A 19050-nucleotide genomic window follows, 5' to 3' on the forward strand; every position below is an offset into this window, starting at 1 on the left:
AAGTGGTCAGTGAGAGGTGACCAGTTAGCAATATAAACTGTTAAGTGGATGAAATCTGAACCTCCTGCTCTCCAAATTAAAAAAAAAAAACATGTGCGATATGTGATAGTCGCGAGTTGTTGTTGTGAAATTAAAAAAAATAAAAACTGTGCTTCTATTTGGCAAAAGACACATCATCACACTTAACACAGTTTATGTCACGATGAGAAGACACAGAGGATCTGTTAAGTTTAGTTTCTCCAGTGAATTCATCGCAGCAACACTACAATAGGAGGGTGATAGTGTGAACATGAAAAGTTTTGTCTATTTCTAAAATGTACAATGAGCAGCATGCCCAAAGCTGATGAGGCACAACCACGGACCAATTAGTAAGCTTTGAGAGTTGAGGGGGGAAAGTAAGTAGAATGAAAATAATCAGGTCCCAAGCTAAGCTTTAAATGTTGTTTATATCAAATGATAAGGTCTTTGATAAGGTGAACTGATCAAAGTACCACACAGAGTCTGATCATCTGTGATTTTGAATTAGGCTGTTCCCACCGTGAAACTGCAAAGGGGAATTTGGGGGCATTCACTTCACTGTGATTCAGAACAGAGTTTTACTGTAGCTGTCATCCGTATGAAAACGCTGAAATGACTGGTGTAGCTTGCTAGGTAACATATCAGTTGGCATTAATGCTGAGATTGGACATGGTGTGGTTCAGTAGTTTAGTTCAGCCTTTGAGAGCATAATTTCTGCAACCATGTAGTAATAGTAGATGAAAGTCAGAGGTTCTTCTGCCTAATGAGAGCTCTCATTATTAAGGTTGTACTATCTTCTGAAGGACCATATGGGTACTCATTTTTCTGTATATGTAAGAATACACTGCCCAAAGGAAAGAGAGAAAAAAATAGGAAGCTTGTGCAGTGGACTGAGGAATTGCCAGGAATTGCAAGGTTCAGTGACTTTTTTATAGCCCTGAGGATCACTTCTCTTCAAGTCCACACAGACAGCGCCACTCTCACAGCAGTGTAAGTAAGTAAGTAAGTAAATTTAATTTATATAGCACTTTTCATAGATAAAATCACAAAGCGTATTGCACATACACACCCCTAATATTTGTATGAAAAACAGACAAAGAAGTTTAACAATTAACATGACCACTGTGTCCTTTACTGGAGATGAAAGAATTGTGTGTTTGCCATAACTTCTTTAGATGTGTCAGATCTGGAACAGGCCACTGAACTTGGCATTAATTTTTTTTTTTGTCTGCCGATGAATGTGAACGATTTCTCATGAATGATTTAAAACTACTCACACAAGAACAAAAGAGATGCAGGTAAATGTAAAATTATTGATTGAAATGCTGAAACAGTAAAAGTTGGCTGTTGACAAAGGGCACCCAAGAACTGCCTTGCAAAATAGCAGGGACCTGCCTTTATAGCTGAAGGTCACAGCAGCAAAGCAGGTAACTGAGGCAAGTCTTTGCTTAGTGCATTTTTTAGCTCTCTAAACTGACCCCCCGCATGAAAAATGAAAGAAAATGTCTCTCTCCCATAAGCAAGTGGAACAAAAGCTAAATGTCACGAGTTGAATCTTTTTTTTCTTTTTTTTTTTTTTTACAGAAAACCCATTCATGTGAAACATCGACAATATATAGTTTATAGTAAATAATAAATAAGCTTACTTTCTAACAGACTCACAAAAACACAAACTTTTCAGAGTTCATGGTGTCAGGTTGCGGGCTGCAGTAGGATGACAGCGTTTTGTCAAGAGTAAAACAATTGACTTTACTATTTTAGACTGAGTCAACTGAAGCTGGGAACAAACTTGAAGACCAATAGAAACAGACTAATAGAAAAAGAGATTAGCTAACACTGACTACATACTCCATCACTAGTCACTGTTTAAGAAAATATGCCAGAGTGGTACAGTACAAGAGGTTGAATAATAACCTGCATATTGTTGAAGTAGCTCGTAGCTCTCCTTGCTCGCTCTATCCCTCTGTATTCATCCCTACTGAAACTCTGCAGAAGCATAGCCAATGTTAGCCGACATGGAATGGATTTTACTTTTTTGGCACTTGCACAGACAATGACATTTTTCTTTATTTGATATGTCATCGTTTCTCCTGAGAATACTTGTGAGTGGATGAAAGCTATGCGACCATATGACAGAATACATTCCTTATAACAATTAGAGCTCTCTGTAGAAGAGCACGTCATTGCCCTGACTGAACAGACAAGACTATATTGTTATCATGATCTAACTGTTAGCATTTGATATCTCGATGCTGAGCGTTGGATCTCATTACTGGACAGATGCTGACTTGTTATTCTGCTCACAGCCTGTCAGCACAGGACAGATGGGATGGGGGGGACAGGATGGGAAGCCTGGGAGGTACCGCTGACCCTCCTCCCCTCCCCATTAGCTGCACCAACAACATGCCACACGCATCATGGGCCTGACCCATCCTTGACTCTGATGGAGGCTCACCTGCCCTCCAGTCCCCAGAACAATAGGGCGCGCTCCCCTGCCAGCTGTGTCGAACAGCCTGCACCACTGGCCCGCTGAAGCCTGAACAAATTCAACGCTCGCCACTGGGAGACTTCTCGTTGATTAGGCCTGTGACATTTTATAAACTATGGCATGAATAACTGAAAAATTATCAGATGACTGCAAGGAAAATAGGCTCGGAGAGGGTCCATGGAAGGAGCAATCATAGCTTTGGGTACTGACATCTTTGTTGGAGGAAGAAAACATAAGAGTTTTGCAAGCTATTTAAGATTAGATCATTTAATTCTCTTTTTATGGGTCCTTTTTAACATCCAACAGGGAAAACAAGAGTGTTTCAATTTTCTCATTTACAGCTCATTTTCTGTGGGTCGATGAGCATTACTCCAGCAAAATAAACTAACTAATAAACTAAAATAATACTGACAAATAATTACTTAAACCTAAGACATTTATCTACAAATTAGATACACTGCTGGCAGAAAGTTTAAACAAGGATAATAATCTTGCTTCTTTTTCAAAATAGACTCCAAACCTCACTTGGATGTCATTATATTTAAGGTCCCTGCTGAGCTGTAGAAAGCTCCTAATAAAAAAATGAAATATGAATCAAGATGTATTTGTTCTCAAATTCTAACCTGTGGCATAATTATTGTGTCAATGCACTCACTGTATACTGGCATCAATTCAGCATCTGAAATAACAGATTATTTACAGTCACCAACATGTTCCATACACTTCTTAATCACATATATTTAAATATAACTGTGTAGATCAGGCTCTGCTCACTGAAAAGTCTCTTGTATACTGCACGTAGTTAAAATCATAAAAGCCCAAAGAATTTTAGTATCATCCTATAAAGTTGTGTGGCTCACAAAACAGACTAAAAAAAAGAATCATCACATTGAAGTAAACCGTGCAGAGCCATTTCCCATGACACTATTCAAAAGTGAGAACACATCGGAAGGGTAGAAGTAGTAGTAGTGCTGTTCATGATATGTAAACTGAAGGTGTAAAGTTGTTTATCTTGTATAGTGTGTAAAGTGTGTCTGCTGTAGGGGATCCTGGTGATGAAGGTCACAGGCTAAAATGTTTACACTTGTGTCAGCTGCTCATTAAACTGAGGCCTCTGTATCATATGGTTGGCTTGTTTCTTTTCTTTCTTTCTTTTTTTTTGCAGTGTGAACCTGAAACCATTTACTGTCAGCTGTGCAGAACAGCCTGCTCCACTGCCCCGCTGATGCCTCAACAGATTCTCTGCTTACCACTGGGAGACAGTTTGACTGTGATTTTATGTTCATTAGGTTTGTGAGACTCTGTAAACAAATGGCATAAATGCAGCATGCACATATAGTGAGTATGTCTAATGCATCAGAAATCTGTTTTTCTAACTGATGAATACTAAAACATTATTTTGAAAGGTAAGATTGTATTGATTTGGTAAAATCTTGTCTTGAGAAATGGAAAACTGCTTATTTGATTGCTGTAGATTTTTCCATCCACAGAACGTAATTCATGTTGCTGCTTAGACGCGAAGTAGAAAACAAAAAGGACAAAACAGTTATCTATTGAAAACCTAATAAATATAAAAAGTGACTTTTCATACTGGGTTGGGGTTTTATTCAAATAGTCAGCTTCTCTGCTAAGTGGAGGCTGCCACTGCCTCTCGCATCCAGAGAAACTGAAGCTGGGATGTGTAAAGAGGGGCTAATACTTGGATAGATGACGAAAGTACACTTGGCTTAGACAGTCAAATCCCAGCCCTGACGCAAGATATTAGAACCTGAATAAATCATGTAATGTTGCTGTATCATCCCTGCCCTGATCAATCTTGCCCGATCAATACATCAGTCTTCAGACATGATATCTGAGGGACAGAAGAGCTGGCAACTGGTCATTAGCATCAGGTGAATGATTGGCTGACAAGGAGGCTCAGTGGGGGCAGGGGAAGGGGACTCATAGCAAGGGCAACGACGGGTGAGAAGCATAAATATTGCAAAATGGCCACCTGATAATGGAATTCTAGCAATTGCAAATAGAGACGGATCAATTTTAGCCATTTCGGGTAAGCTTTCACATAAGCCATCTGCTACGTGCAAACTCTGGAGATGGGTGCTCTTTATTATTTCTTCAAGTAACACCCTAGTCTAGGTCAGTCTTTTATAACTAAATCTGGCTATCCTGAGCATGATGTTCAGTTATCTGACGACACCTCATATTGTTCGGTCAGTTTATGAATGCACGTCGATTCTTATTTTGTTCTGTGGAGCAAGATAAAGAAAGCAATAATCCTTTGTATTAAAAGTATTGCCATGGCTCCTTCAGTTCATCAGAGCACTCTGTGGAAGAACAACATACTGTGATACTGGTTGCTGATTAATTCATGTTAAACTTGCTCACAGCAGGAGCGAAGCATCTCACTCTACAATCTCACAGGGACATATTTCCTCATTAGGGAACATTTTAACTACTGCGCAGCATTTTGTTTTCACTGTAAACAAACTGTACATCTAATCTAACCCATGTCAGATGCAGTGTCACTTTAAGACGATGACTCACCGGGTGGCTTTGTTTTTCTCCAAATATTACTCTGCAAATTGTTCCTGATAGTTCAGTTATTAGACACCAATTACACAATTAACTAATCCATATTTGTTATGTCGGCACATCAGTCATCACTTGAAAGTGTTCCTGTTTACAAAATGTTTTTCACAAAAAGACCCTTTGCCATGTCACAGCAAGAAAATTACACATCTAAATAATAAAGTCAATGGTGGCTGAATTTCTTTGAGCTTCTTTGTGGTCCTGTGCGTGCTGCCTCACTGGGACATTCAAACAAGTCTGGAAGAAATATTCCCAGAACCCAAATTAATGTTGGCTAAGCAGCTTGAAAACATAAGGGTGCCACCTTGTTAAGGCAAATCCTTCAGCGAGCACTAAGAAAACCTTTGAAAATAAGCACAAACCAAAAATTACATTTCTTGCACACTGCTAGTTTCTGTTGTTGTGTTTGTTTTGCATTCTTGCATGTGTTTTTGCGGCTGCATCGTTTGCCTTTGTCACCGTAGAAACCACACAGAAACACTGTTAAAGTTAAATTTTGTACTATTTTATAATATTTTATACTGTACTAGAACCCTGTTATCTCGACTTCAGTAGATCAGTTGTGTTAGTCAGAGGAAATTAATTAAACCTCATGTATTGGTGGGAGTATATGTTTTATAATTTGATGGCGCTCTACAGTATATGTTTTATTTAATATATATTCTTCGGCATTAGCACTACAAAGGAGACTGAATCTCTGTATCGGTTAAGTGGATATAAAAGCCAGAATTGAAGGGGGCTGTCTCTTTTATTAACGGGTCAGAAATCACAGAGTGAAAATCTAATTTCCTCACCTAAACAAGACTGGCCAGAAAATCAAAGACAGGGGGTATATTTTTAATCTATGAAGTATTTTGCCTATGAATTAATGGTTGGTCTTTTGACAGACGGCAGCACTAATAAGACCAGCACAACGCATAATGGCATGTGACCTTTTACAGTGCTTTTGGCTTCACCTCCAGATTGGAACATTTAGCTGTCGCTGTGGCCAATTATTTCTCAGGTACCTCCTGTTGTGCAGGATAATAACACTTAATTAGCCGGAGAACGCAGGGCGGGTTCTCTCTTTTTTCTCTCATCTGCTATTCCCTATATCACTCTTTTTCCTCCGTTGGAACGCAGCGCTCCGACAGGGATTGCAGTGAGAGTCAATCATGTCCACTCTACTGCCTCAGCACTCACCTGCACAGCGAGGGGTCGTGGGCCTGTGCCGTCTGGCCTGGCCATAATCAGGGTATTCACAGGTATCATGCTTTCAAGGGACGTGAAGGTCAGACCAGCGGCGGGCAGGAGGGAGAATGAGGGCCCATCTGCCTCTCTAGCTCAGAGCTACTGCCATCACCATCACCATCATCATCATCGATGTCGTCATCACCCTCATCGTCTAGCAGGGCTGAAACGTTGGAAGAAAGATTAGCCAACAGCTACTGAAATACCTTGCGTGTGTTCCCTCAAACTTTGATGACTCTGAGGTCAATAATCAAGAACATGGACGAACAAAGACAAGTTCAAACATAACTGTGCTTCAGGATGAGACAGAAGAGAGAAGCAAATCACACGTTCATGACAAATGCTCCTGGATTTGAAAGTTAGTTAACCATGTTCATGGTACAGTAACAGTTATTATCATGAGATCTTGTAATGTTTTGCAACACTTTATGTGCAAGCCATGTATCTATATGATAAGTCTATTATTTATTTACACAGAAAGTAAATCTGTTGTCTAAATATCATCCTCTGGATCAATATACAGCAATGTGAGTAGTGTTTATTTTTCACCATCTGTGTACCTGTACAGTATGTGTACAGTAGCAATATATCACGACAGGCCGTGGTATATGCTCATTATACCACGGCCCACAACCCCCTTAGAGTGGTATAATGAGCATATACCACGGCCTGTCGTGATATATTGCTTTTATAAAACGGTTACCAATAAAGGCAATATGAAAGAGGGATACGCAATCAATTTCATGTAGTTTTATTCAACCAGAAATACATATTATCCAATAAAATAGCCTCACTGTGAAAAAAATAGTCCCACCTCTCCAGACGTTAGCTCCTAGTTAGCTCTGCATCTCGTCTTTTCCTCCGCTTTTTTTCAGATGAAAGTCACTGCTCAATCCCCTCTACCATTGTTAACCCTCCCCGGAGGTGAAAGTTCACCTTAAATGTGTGGATTCAACTACTTTAGTCCGTTTTTTAACATCGTAAAAACATCAGCTGTCTTGGGCTACGGACTGCAACAGTCCGTTGTCATGGATACATGACAACAACTTCCATTCATACCAGTCATACGTGCCTGACGCGGAGTGATAGCTTACGCTGTGATAAGGCTTTAGAATAGTAGCCATGGATGTATTATATTAACTGGATACCGGACCGGAAAATGGCCGCCGTTCATTTCAATGAAAGTTGCTCGTGTCGCTACCAAGGGGGCAGTTGTCGGTCTGAGAAGTGAAGCTCACTTCCGCGTTCAAAAAACTGCAATCCCCTCGGATTCCTCTGGGGGCTGGTGTCAGAAGGGAGCATTCCCCATAGACCCCCATGTTAAAATCGCCGACTTTACATCCTCAATAAACATGTTAAAAGCCTGGTGTCAGAACGTTTTTTCGTCTCAATCGATAGTTTCTACCCCCGCACACACTCTGAGGGGGGTGAATTTTTTTTTAACTCTATAGTTTTACTGTTATTAGGTTAAAATTCTGGCCAATCAGGGCGCGGAAACGTTGAGTGACAGGTCCGAGCAGCTCCGTGAACAGCTGCTTCGAGGCCAGTGGGCGGGTTCTCGGCCGGCCAATCCAACATGGCGCTGTTCAGGCCGCCATATTTGAGTCACAAAAACGACTCCCCAAAACCAATGGGTGACGTCACGGACGCTACGTCCATTCTTTTTACAGTCTATGGTCGCTACCCGATCCGCGACGCTACCGGATCCGTGACAGCCACGTACGGCAACTCCACTTGGACAAACTTAGTTGAATTGACTTAGGATCACTGCCCTATGTGCGTCGCCACAGACGGTTTATCTTTTTATTTTATTTTTTTAAATACTTTATTAGTAATGTAAATTGAGGGTTGGTTGTGGTGGTCTGGATCTTGATGCTCAGAAAACAGGAACACAGGCGGACTTTTAATGTTTACTGTCCTCTTTTCTCGCCGGCCTCATCACCATGACAACCACAAACAATTACAACTACCACAACACTCACTGAATAAACGAGTCTGCCGCGGCTGTCTTATGACGGACCTACGCGGTTTTTATTTTATTTTATTTTATTTTTTTAATCATTTTCACAGTACCGTATTTTAATTTCACAGAACTTAAAGCATGTACGCAAATCGGGCAGTGCCCAAATGAAGTTTGTCCAAGTGGAGTTGCCGTAGGCAGCTGTCCAAGATGGCGGCCGGTCTGCGCATGCGCAGACCAGTTTTGTCACGGATCCGGTAGCGTCGCAGATCGGGTAGCGACAGCTCCCCCCAATTCCAATCCGCCCCCTAAAGACTCAAGCCCTGAACCCTCACTGACTAAAGTGACGTCAGCTCTAAGTGACAGAGTGTGAGAGTCTGTGAGGGTCCAGATGCTGTAAACATGAATGGAACAGCACTTACACACTCTCACGACACGTTACCTTGACAACAAAATGTTTTTAACTCCGCCCTTGGACCGATAAATTTACTGTACTTTCAATACGCATAGGGTGTGCGAGGGAGGCGGACTCAAAACAAAATATTCCTGGATCAGATCTGATCAAATCATCATCAATAATCAAAATCAAATTCCCTTTTTTTGGCTCCTGTCCATTAACAATAAAGAGACTGGCGGAGCTCTCTCTGACTACTTGGGTTAATTTCTTTTTTTTTTTAACACTTGCGTTCCGACGGCATCCCATGTGTTATGGTTTGACTTCACACCGCTATGAACTGTGGGTAATTCCCCTACCAAAGTCAGCATCGGTGCTGACTTACGGTAAGGGGGCAGTAAGGGCTCATTCACTGACTCACTGACTTGATGATCTGACAACGGAACAGCCCTCACACACTCACGGACTTCCCGTGAACGCGCCTCTAAGTCAGTGAGTCTGTGAGGGGTCGGATTGGAATTGGGCCCTCGCCTGGCGCATACGCCGAAAAAGTTTCTGACTTCCGGGTTTACTTCCGCGTTATCGGGCCCATAGAGCATGCGCAGTTGAGTCACCCCCCATGATGCTCTGCGGTCTCCCATCATGCCCTGGGGCAATGAGAACGAGCAACCGCCGTTCTAGTTTTGGCGCTGCGCGTTCATGTATGTGTTAGTTGTGGATTTAAGGAATGAGTATTAAGACTTTTACAGGACACACACGGACTTTAAAACAAAGATAATGATTTAAAATGTAAGACGGCCGATCGTAGGTTTACTACGGTCGTTTATATGATCGTTAAATCGTTTTGACAGTTAATTAATATACATGTTACACTGAAAACGAGTTATAGTCTGAACCTGTAAGCTTAAATCACAATGGAAAATAAATCATAATTAACTGTATTTTTGTTAAACATGACAGAGATGACCCCAGAACACCTCAAATAATGTAATGAGGCTTTACTCTTACCTTTTTTATATATTTAACTTGCTGCAAAGTTCACCAGTTGTTACAGGACGTTGGTGGAGGTATTATAAACTTAGTCACACGTGTTTTGTTTTTATCAACCACACTGTGATTAAAGAAAGTTAGAGCTCTTTGGCAAATGCATCTTCCTTTTAATAATTGTCTGTACTGGCTGTGTTCATAGTTTCATCATCATCATCATCATTAAGCTTCAGGTGGATGAGACTCTTTGTAATTCAACAGTTTAACCTTACAATATTTCCACAACACGCAGAATATCAGTGTCCACTAATACAGCTGTTACAGAACCAGACATTTTAATTAAACACGATGCCCCAGACACAGTTGATGTTGGATTTGGTAGAAGAAGAAAAAAGTCACAAGCATGTTTGTTTTTTTTCGAACAATTTAATAATATGATTATGAGTTTAAGTGATCATTTAGCATACTGACACTGAACAAACACACACTGACGACGGTGAGGAGGAGACTGGAGGATGAGGAGGACGTCCATGGTTCTTCCTCCGGCCCCGGTGAAGACGGGGAGCAGCTGCACCGTCAGGACACACACACGACACACACCGACCATGGAGGAGATGTCTCGGTTTACATTTTACCACCGTGGCATTAATTAAGCCGTAAAATAAATTAACGTGGACGGAGCAACAGGTGTAGAACATCAGCCGCGATGAGACACTGTTGACACACACACACAGACACATACAGACATCATTTGACACACACAGACACATACAGACAGCATAAATGACTTATCAAGCTAAAATTACTGAAAAATATGAGTTTTACAGGAGCAGTAATGTAAAACAGTCCGGTTTCACATCAGTAAAAGCAGTCACTACGAGGCGATCTCATCAATTAAAACGTTACGTTTAAGAATACGAGTTGACAAGAGACTAATAACAGACATTAACTATCATAAAGTTGATGTGACCAAACAAAAACTCACCTTTGAGCCGTGATTTCCACTTTTCTGAGTGATTTTAGCGCCGGACAGTGTCTCATTAGTTTCAGGCATCCTCGGTCCCGAGACACACACGACCGCGCACTGCTGGTGCACGGACACAGCCGTGACGTCACGGCCAGAAATGAGACTTTTCTGTGGCTTTTCTGACCGTTAGAAAACATTTTGACGGATAAAAAGTCCATGACTTAAAAATATGGAATACAAAGATTAGTAATTAACGAAGGTTACAGCTGGAGGTGTCCTGTGAACAGTTTTACAGGCTTCTCTTTTACTATGGCGGTCTATGGGAAAAATCCTTTTTGGGCCCCATGGGATTTTTTGTTGCAGTACCACGGGTGGCCACTGGGAAAAATCGGCGTGCCTGCTGAGAGGATTACAGGGGGGCTGATAGTAGCCGTGGTATGTGTCGCTACCCGATCTGCGACGCTACCCGATCTGTGACAGCCACGTACGGCAACTCCACTTGGACAAACTTAGTTGAATTGACTTCAGGCGCATGCGCATACCAGTTTTGTCACAGATCGGGTAGCGTCCAGCGTCGCAAATCGGGTAGTGACAGTATGTGCTCAATATACCACGGTTAACAACCAATCAGATCGCCGGATTTCACCTTTCCGTTTTATAAATATATATGATGTAAAATGGGACATCATGACCTGCAGATATCAAATTGACCCCTGCAGCTTCAAGTCACCATATATATATATAAGACCAGCACAAGCATGTCACCATATATATATATATATATATATATGAGGCTGTTAGTGAATTCAAATATTTAGGTGTGATTATAGACTCTAAACTTTCATTTAAAAATCATGTTAAAACGTTATCAAAAAAAATTAAATATCACCTTTGCAACTTTAAGCAAATCAGAGGATCGTTGTCAGAAGCAGCCGCTTTGATGTTTCTGCACTCTATGATTTTTTCTCATTTAAGCTACTGTATTACCAGCTGGTCTATGACCGGCTCTACTATCGTGAAACCAGTTGAGCTTCTGTACAAAAAAGCACTCAAAATTTTAGACAAAAAAACGTTATCTTACCATCATTGTAACATTCTAGTGAAATATAATTTGCTGAGTTTTCCTAATTTTTGTAAATTCTCCTCTGCATGCCTAATATATAAAGTACTTCATGGCCTGGCGCCATCTCCACTTAAAGAGTTTATTGCATTTAAACAAACAAGGACCACCAGGTCAATCACTAACAGGGACTGTGTGGTTCCGTACAGGAAGACCTCTTTCGGTCGAAATGCCCTGTCTACGAAGGGAGCTACGGTCTGGAACACACTACCTTTGCCCATAAAGGAGTGCCCTACTCTGTCTACTTTTAAGGGCCGCCTGAAGGTATGGCTTAGAGCCAACCAGGCATGTGATCACTTTTAATGTACTGATACTGTGGTACTGTGTACTGATACCTGTTAATATATATGTGTATATTGTATTGTACTGTAATGTGTTATATGTGCGTGCGTGCATGTGGGTGGGAGGGGTGGGGGTTAAGGTGTATTGTTGTGTAGTGATTTGTGTTATTTGTCTTAATGTGTCTTAATGTAATTTTTTATATACCTTTGTTTTATGTTTCATTGCCATGCTCCATCAGGCAGGGGGACTGCCAACGGAAATTAGCCTATTGGCTATAATTGGGTGCATTTACATTTTATTCTTTTAAAATGTTCATTAATGTACACTGTCCCTCTTAAACAAATAAAGGAAATTAAATTAAATATATATATATATATATATGGTGACTTGAAGCTGCAGGGGTCAATTTGATATCTGCAGGTCATGATGTCCCATTTTACATCATTTGATTTTCTCACCACACTGTGGCTTTATTTTCACAGTTAATTTAACAAGACCCTTGAAAAGAACAACTGGTCCTAGTTTGAGGCCTGTGGTTTAAATGGGCAACAAACACCTCTGGCAGTATTGCGTGAATGTGATTACAAGTCCCTTGTGTAAATTAGATTTTACTCAACTGCTCAATTAGGCAACTTTTATTTCTCCTGGCTCACAGTGTATCTTGGTGTGTGTCCGAACTGTTGTTTGTCCTGTGTGTAGCCTCTCATTTACAGTAGCTCAATTGTCCAAATATTTTCATAAAAGTATTTTTAAGATTTGTGACCCCACTGCAGTGCAGTAGTACTGTCACAGAAAATGTTTTTGTGAAGACACCATCAGAATCAGAATCAGATTCACCAATTATATTTATATTTTAAAAAGGTCCATTCACAGGCTATAGCAGTTCAGGTTTTGGCTTCAGTTCTTTTCTTCATGTATTTGATGGTTTTCACCAGCATAGAGAAATTCAACATTTATCACATCTTTTCAGCCAACTCTGGGCTAAAAATAGGGCACATACCATACATTTGCATAAAATCGCTAAATGGAACACACTATTTCCCTTTTGATGTGACCACAGAAAGTCAAAGCCTTAATAAACCAGCTGATGTCTGTGGTCTTGGCCAATCACTGGGCAAATGGCAAGCAGCAAGGAGCTGAAATGAGAACAATAGCGCAGACAGTCAGTTAAAGACTTTAGTCAGTCATCAATTACCCAGAAGACTATGTGGGAAGTACAAAAGCCACCTAATTACATTTAATCTCGACTCTAGATGTAAAACAGGAGGTTAACATAATATCACTTAACCATCTTCATGGTTCAGTGATGCCAAATGAGTACGCTAATGAAAGCCAGTCTGCCTCGCTAACACCCTCTGACCGGTCATTTTTTGTGAGACAAGGCACTCTTGAAAATCCAATTTTCTGTGTGCTTGGTTTCTTTTTTATGTCTGTTCACTTGTCATGTCTAACGTCAAAGAGATTATTATTTTATTTTATTTTTTTCATTTTTTCTGCCTCTTTCCAAATCTATCATTTACAGCAGGTACAATACTTGGATAGAGCAAATCCTTTCTGCATGAGCTCCCCTTCTGTGTCAAGGACTTGAAAGGGGATGGAAACTGTTGAGCAGAAGGAATGAGTTCTGGGGCTTTGAATATGTCATTGGCTTTATAATCTCAGGAGGTAAGACCACAGTATAGTGGAAAACACTGACATTAAGAATTGAAGTCATTTGGGGATCAAGCTGGAAAACCCTCGACAAATCGGACTTTAACAGAAAAAAAGTAAACAAAGCTTTAAAACCCACATCGGGAATATATAGTATATATACATAGAAATAAACCTATATCGTTCCAGGACTCCAGGACTTCTGTCTCACTGGTTTCCACATGACAATCATAGATCATGAAGAGTTATTACACCTGTAGCTTGTAATAGGTCTGTACAGGTAATGGGAGAATGGGCTGAATGTGACGGACAAATGGCCAATTTTCTCCCCAACCTCAGAAGGCCTATATGCTTTGTGCTCTCATAAGACATATTGCAGGACTTTGGAGCTCTCATTTTGGGCAGCACATTTCTGGTAGAAAGGACTATATGAAGGAAGACCTATCGGAACAATGGCTTTGTGACAAAGGATACATTGATGTGGAAAACCCTCTTTCAGATATTGCAGTGAGCCCTGTCACATTCACACAATTACACAACAATTTGCAGTTTACAAAAATTCTCCCCCCTGCTCTACAACTGTATAAAGGAGCATATAAATGCAGGCACACACACTGTTAAACTAAACCTATTGTAAACATGTTTATACGTGACTTGCCCCGAGGCTGACATTGACAGCAGTCAGTGTACAGATCCTAATGAATCTCAATTAGGCTTTTAGGGCACCATGAAGCTGATTTTGACCCTTTCAAAGACATTACTGTGTAATCAAGACGAGCGCTTCCATTATCGTCAATGGCAATAAAATAACATTACAACTCCTTATCTGATCGCTATTAACAAACAACTAGCTATTTTTTTCTTATTAAAGGAATAGTCAGACATTTTGTAAAATATACTCTCGTGGAGGGTTAGATGAGAAGATCAATACCACTCTTATCCTGGAATAGTTTCTGATTTAAAACATAGTATAGTACAGTATGTTACAGGCCCTTGGTCATGAAATAGTATAGTCTATAACCCGTATCATACTGCCCCATATTATCTTACAGTATACTTTGTTTTAAACAGAAAGTGAAAGTGTATTGTTAAGTGAGCTTCTAATGTGCTTGTTATCTTATTTTCATACTGGGTGGTTTTTATTGTCGAATTACATTGCATTCTGCTCTCAACAGTCCTGAGAGAGTCCAGACTCCTGTTTATCACAGACACCGCCTTTTTAACGGAAAAACACTGGGAAACTGGAAGCTTTTATTGTCTAACATTTTCTTTTAACCATCATTATGAACTTGTCAAAATCAATCTAAGCTAATAAAATTAACAGTGTCATGATATAAAACTGTCTCTTTCCTTAAGCCTCATCCACCTTTGTCAGTGTTTCCTCTGCTTGAGAATTACTGACCTTTCACGTAAAATCCTTCTTTGTAGTAATATAGATTGGACAAAAAAGAAAAGGATGGATAAAAAGCATGGCCCCTGCAGGCACCTTCTAGTGTCACGCCCCGACACTTTGCAGATACCTTATTCCAATATTCTAAACCAGCTGCAAGCTAGTTTAAGCCTCTGGGGTTAATCTGCTATTTAGTAGCAAACAAGAACACATTGAGTGGATTTCCACTCAACACAGTCCCCTGCAAGAAATATTCTACACTCTGATTATGCTCAAGGGCTTATGCTAAAAACAAAAGAGTAACTTGTGCCAAGACTATGCTGATTTTCATTCAAAGCGTTATGCCATCACTGGCATGAGAGCAATTGCTCTTGCCCTTTGTGATCTGTGTGCCAAAGTGCCCTTTTTAAAAAAAAAATCATCATTCAGCAAGCATATGCTTTTGCCCTAATGGGACACCTCCATGCTTGATTTTAACCCTAATGCCAAAGCAGAAGGGAATTGAAGTGGGCCAAATGACCCTATTCTGCCCATACTGCAGTTTTCTTCATTTTCACCCCTGCCCCTTAGGGAATCTGTGCATGCCACCGATTGGCAATGTGTGGCCAAACATAATTTGATAGTGTTTACTGCAGGAGTTTCTTTATTGTAATGTGAAAGATTCACTGCAGGGTGTAATGGCTTGTGAACCCTGTACTGTGGACCTGAAACACAGAATGTAAGAGAGGACTGTGTAAAGATATATTATTTGAACCTTAAGATTTGGCCTTGTAATAGTATGCAGCATCTGCTCCAAACATTGTCTGTAAATAACAGAAAGTAATTCCACTGACACAGGGCACAGTTGTGTGGCCTTGTCAGCTTTGTGCCGTTAAATACTGTACAATACATTGTGTTTACTATTGTTTAATTTTTTTCATCATTATTGATAGAAAATAAAAGATGAATGTATTCTGTGACCATACCTTCTGCATAAACTTATCCACTAATCCAATGCCCAGTGCTTACAGGCCATTGAGTATGTGAGCAGAATACTAATACCACCAAGAGGAGGAGGTTGCTTTGAAGTGAGCTGAAGAATCTTACACCATTTTCCACCATTTTATATATATATATATATATATAACAGGGTTCAAAATTAGCGGTCGCCAGTCGCCAGTGGCGACTAACTTTGATGCTTTGGCGAGTAAAGGAAGCCGGCTGACTGGCCACTCTGGCGAGTGAAAAAAATCCAACTACTTCGTTGTTGTTACTGTTCCTCCCGACCCGGCTGTGACGCTTGGGTTGTGAGCCGGTGTCCTGCAAGGAAAAAAAAAAAATTGGAGTGATGTTTTTTTTTGCCGTTAAATAAACATGTGCGCTGCGATATCTGATCAATGCCACATCCATTGTGCTCTGTCTCTGCTGATCGCGCTCATATCACTTTTCTTATTGAAAGTGCAGCCAAACACCAGACTGAAGAGAGAGGAGCAGCAGAGCTCCTCTGACAGCTCCTCTGTGGAGCTGCAGGAGAGCTGCGACGTCTTTTTATTTTATTTTATTTTTTCTATTGCAGCGCAGTTATTACAGGTGATGCACATCTATGTCCGTGTTGGCTACATTTATTGTCTGATCTTCCTTCATGGTGCACAGTGTCAGTCCTCCTGTGAAACTTTTAGCTACTAAATAATATGACTGAAGGCAGTGGAAGTCTGCACATGTCGACACGCCCCCATGAGTTGACGACATAAGGAGCTAATAAATAAATATATATAAATAACTGATAGTATTATTCAGTCAAGTTCTTGTTACAGGTTAATGGTTAAACGGTTAACTATGTGCATCCCTAAAATAAACCTTTTAGGAAAAAAAGGCAAACTTGACTCCTTTATTCCACACAAAAATATGCTAATAGCTATGATATGTGTTGAAAATGCTTATGAGTGTATTATAACAGTTCAACACAATGAAATATATACAAAACAGCTATACATAATTTTTGGCCAGTAAAAAATCTTTCTGGCCAGTAGATTTTTAAAGCTCACTAGCCAGTTGGCCAGTGAGCAAAAAAGTTAATATATATACGTATATAGTATCTATATCTACATACCTCATGCTTAAATTTCCTGTCAAGTGCATAACACACTTGGATGTGTGGATTACTATTTATCTTAAATCGCTAAAGTGCTACATTTTATCTTTAAGTATTTGACATCCATAGTTGGCAGTTTTTTAACATCCAGACTTGTTGAATGAATCAAGGCCACAAAGTAAAACTTCAAAACATGAAAAACCCATTTAGACTTAAAGCCTTAAACTTAAACCTTAAAACTACTGTACCTACCACCACCATGACCTCTATCAAGACTCAGCCCTCCTTTACTTTGGTGAGGCTTGGTTTCCCTTTCACTGTGTTCATCATGTAGTTTAGTTTTCATTCATTTGTTCCATTAATTCCTGTAATGTCTGGATTTTAATTTACATTACAAATCAATATTATGAATTCAATGTTGAACATTAAGAGACTTTAGAAATTATCATCCTTAAAAAGCAATAATCATCATCATTTAGAAATATAATTTACTGAGAGAGAATTTATCAGATGACATCATAGATATATACAGTATACGTACAGTAGACGCCGCATTGAGCATTGAATTGTACGTCAAAGTCGCCGCCATATTGGATGAGGCAAGGTGAAGCGAATGGAGAAGATGCCTAATTCATGTGCTGCATGGAATTGTATTGTAATTCTAGAACCCAGATCTCGTGGGATTACACATCACATAAGACTGAAAAAATACTTTTGATTGTATCTGGCCATAATTTTAAGAATGAAGAATTTTAACAGAATTCGCTGACTTTGTGGCTAATACTATGAAGCCCTGTGAATACTGTGGATTCCTGCGGTGAAACCACCAAACAAATAAGAACTCTTTCCTATATAAAGAGGAACTAAGCAGGATTTTTCCCGTGGCAATGCTAAATTTTTACCTTAATTAAAAAGCCCCGGAGTAATTGTGATAGTTAACTACATGACTTATTACAGAATGGAGGCTCTCTCCTTTCCATCTGGTGTCTCATGGCTGAAAACCAACAATCTTTTGTTTATGACAGTTAAGACTATACAGGTCATAACATTGTATATGTTATATAACATTATCCACTGCTCTATTGATTGATTTTTTTTACTTTTTCTTAGCAGCTCTTGAACAGAATCAGAACTAAGAGACGCTGTGTCATCAGTGAAATGACATGACATCATACTCCAGTAGGTCGTCAGAGTCCAGGATGAGAACATATGACCACCTGTTGCCCCCCCTCCCCCTGTACAGATATATCTATGTGTAGGCTATATACAGTATGTTCATCAATAACTGAATATCAAAATGATTAATCAAAATCAGTTAACGTCTGTGCTTATTCAGAAAACCCACCTGTCACATCTAAGGATATGGTTATTATAAACACAGATGTTTAATATTTCAAAATTTATAATTACATACATTCACTGGTGGCTGTAAAAACTCCAAAACATTAGAAAAATACATACCTTGGTTTGGTGCTTATATGTCCTGAGGAGTAAATAATCATCACATTAAAACTTACATGCATTTTTGATGCCTATTTGTTTCCCAGATATATAAGTGTGTGTGTGAATGGGTAAATAAAAGGCATTATTTTAAATCACTTTGTAGAAAGGCGCTTTATGAAGTTCGGTCCATTTCCTTGCATTAGTGTCCAATATGGCGGACACTAGGGGTGTGCATTGGCACTGCCCTCACGATTCAATTCGATTACGATTACCAGGTAACGATTCGATTCGATTCTACGATGCATTGCAATGCATTACAATGCATCAAAATTCTACTGCATACAACCAAGCACTGGTCGACCAAAAATCATTAGCCGACCAAAATTTCATTGGTCGCAGGAAAAAACAAACAAACCTTTGGAGCCATGTCTAGTCAAAATGAAGTCAAAATCTATATGAAA

General features: G+C 39.8%; 1 long non-coding RNA gene across 1 annotated transcript in view; it reads right to left on the bottom strand.

The window, feature by feature from the left end:
- Positions 1 to 19050, bottom strand: part of LOC146964757 (uncharacterized) — a 78583-nt gene that overhangs the window by 3053 nt on the left and 56480 nt on the right. The window contains exon 2 of the long non-coding RNA XR_015034574.1: positions 6278 to 6488. This is a non-coding gene — a long non-coding RNA (uncharacterized LOC146964757). The remainder of the gene's footprint in view (positions 1 to 6277; positions 6489 to 19050) is intronic.

Source organism: Trachurus japonicus, chromosome 21 (assembly GCF_045865225.1).
Source record: "Trachurus japonicus isolate A0001 chromosome 21, Traja_1.0".
Lineage (NCBI taxonomy): Eukaryota > Metazoa > Chordata > Actinopteri > Carangiformes > Carangidae > Trachurus > Trachurus japonicus.